Raw genomic sequence first — 2531 nt, 5'->3', positions numbered from 1 at the left:
TAGATTTAGAGCTCATAGAAGATAGTTTTGTTATTCTGTTTTGTGAGGAAAAAAAATCAAGCAAATTGGTATTTCTATAGCTCAATTTTGTTGTGAGTTGATTATAGTTCTGATGACCAGAAGGGCCAGCCAAGGGCAGATTATGAGAACAAGTATTTTGCTTTACAAAATAAAGAGAAATCCAAGGCATAACTTTCATCATTTGCAAGGAATGATGCAATGTTTCTAGATGTGACCATGGTTAGAGAAGATTCTGTGGTGTCAGCATGTTTTAATGACATCCCACTTGGTACATCTTCCCACCAGGTTCTTGTTGAGCAGATCTACATGTCTCTTGAAGCCCACATTTGCTGGAGCTTTTTTACCCCCATGACTAGAAGCAGGGTCACGCATACATTCCTCTGCATGTCTTATCTTCTCATAGGAAGAGATTAGGGGTTTGGTTTAATTTCAACAGTGAAATCTATGCAGGATGCCCTCAGACAAAAACACAAGGTTCATTACTTTGGCAAAATCCCAGAACTGGCTGGCAGTTTTTGCTATTTCACCAGTTGGAATTTTTCTTCATTAGTTGGAAATGGTATATTGTTATTTGAGTAGCTAGAAATGAATCTTCTAAACATTTACAATACCACAGTGTAGAGTACCAGAATATATTGCTTATTGGAAAATAAATAGGATACTTACTTGAAGTTTAGATTGTATATCAAATATTTCAATATGCATTTTCTAAAGAATACTTTTATGTAGCCAGATCATATAGAAAGCATATTGGAAATAAACTAGAGGGGGATTTGGGGGAGCTGTTTAGTTATTGGCTACCTGAGAATGTTTGTACAATAATTCATTGAACTGTACCTCTTCATTTTGTATAATTTTGTTGTGTTTTAAACTTCATAATAAAGCTTTAAGCAAGGAATATGGCATGGCATAGTAAGCTAGTAATGGTTTACTTGAAAGTAATTATTACTGACTCAGTAATATGTCAGGGGCACATCTGAGGGTATGGGTCAAAGCTAGAATTTAGACTTTATAGTGTAATAAATGCTTGACACACACATTCTCTCAATCATGATCTACAAAATAGCATATGCTACACAGGAAGAATAAAGAAAAAAAATCCGATTTTTCTTCCTTGGAAGTGCTATCTCCAGATTCCATGGAAAACCTAACATTAATCAAGCTAGCAAAGGGAATGGTTTTAGTAGTGTTATTTCAATATAAAAACAAAACAGTGCATAGAAACACTGATTTCCATTAATAAATGAATGAACAATGGGACTTCCATGTGCACCGAGAAAAGATAAGTAAAGTCCTATTATTATTATTATTATTATTATTATTATTATTATTATTATTATTATTATTATTATTTTTGTGATATAAATTGAACAAATAAATTAATGCTAAAATAAGAAGTTGAATCTTATGAAGTCCTTCTCATTCCATGTTTTAGAAGTACATGATGGGGCCAGGGCGGTGGTGGTGCACGCGTTTAATCTCAGCACTTGGGAGACAGAGGCAAGCAGATTTCTGAGTTCGAGGCCAGCTTGGTCTACAGAGTGAGTTCCAGGACAGCCAGGGCTACACAGAGAAACCCTGTCTCACCTACCCCTCCCCCCAAAAAAAGAAGTACATGATGTCTGACTTGATCCTGGTTAGGCAACCATGACTGCTCTGATTTTATCCATGACATGGTTCTGTCATCTCCAGGAGATATGACATTGGTTTTCTCTGGTCTTTCATGAACTACAATTCTTACAATCTTTTTTTTTTTTTTTCTTTTTTTTTTTCTTTTTTCTTTTTTTTTTCTTTTTTTTTTTCAGATGTTTCTTTCTAATGAATTGACCATTACATATACAAATTTCTGAAATGGCCAACAGACCATAGAAAGACATTTCTTTAGGCACCTGCTTGAAACCAACAGTGTCAGTAAACTGCTGGCCTTGATTCAGGGCCAATCTTACAATCTTTTCACATCCTGTTCCATGATGATCCTAGAGTCCTGGGGGAATGGTGATTTAATTGTACAATTTGTGGATGAGCATTCCACAGCTAATTTCCTCTGTGCTTTGACTAGGTATAAGTCTTTGTATTAACCACCATCCAGCAAACATGGAAGTAACAATCATGGTTCAGGACCAGGAATATGCCAGTCTTAAATATCCACAAAGCTTTTTAAATTTTCTTTAGAGGTATCCTAAACAGAGAAAGTAAATTATAGGGCAAGTGGACCACGCTAACAGACAGAAGAACTGGTAAGGTTGAGTGAGCCCTAACCCAATGAAATCAGAATTGAGTGTCATAGGTGTGGTGCCTGATATCTGCCAAACTCTACCTGCTTTGGAATATATGTCCATGTCACTCCGCTGAGAAGACCATGGCAATCAGTCATGTAGCATAAAACTCTGGAGTTCTCCATGCTAATGAAGTATCTAGACAGGCCCCAAGAGTGTTCAGACAATGAGCTTTCCTTCCTGACCATTCCTTCCCACAAAAGGTATTTAATCCCTGTGTCACGCTGAGTAAGG

The 2531-nt window shown here is 36.4% G+C and overlaps 1 non-coding gene across 1 annotated transcript; it reads right to left on the bottom strand.

Moving 5' to 3' along the window:
* Nucleotides 1-1824: 1824 nt before the first annotated feature.
* Nucleotides 1825-1961, bottom strand: LOC116097282. The gene has a single exon (XR_004121327.1). It is a non-coding gene; the product is annotated as a small nucleolar RNA SNORA2/SNORA34 family (small nucleolar RNA).
* Between the last annotated feature and the right edge of the window lie 570 nt (nucleotides 1962-2531).

The sequence above is a fragment of the Mastomys coucha genome, unplaced genomic scaffold, assembly GCF_008632895.1.
Source record: "Mastomys coucha isolate ucsf_1 unplaced genomic scaffold, UCSF_Mcou_1 pScaffold18, whole genome shotgun sequence".
NCBI classification, from domain to species: domain Eukaryota; kingdom Metazoa; phylum Chordata; class Mammalia; order Rodentia; family Muridae; genus Mastomys; species Mastomys coucha.
This window is presented reverse-complemented; position numbering and strand designations above follow the sequence as displayed.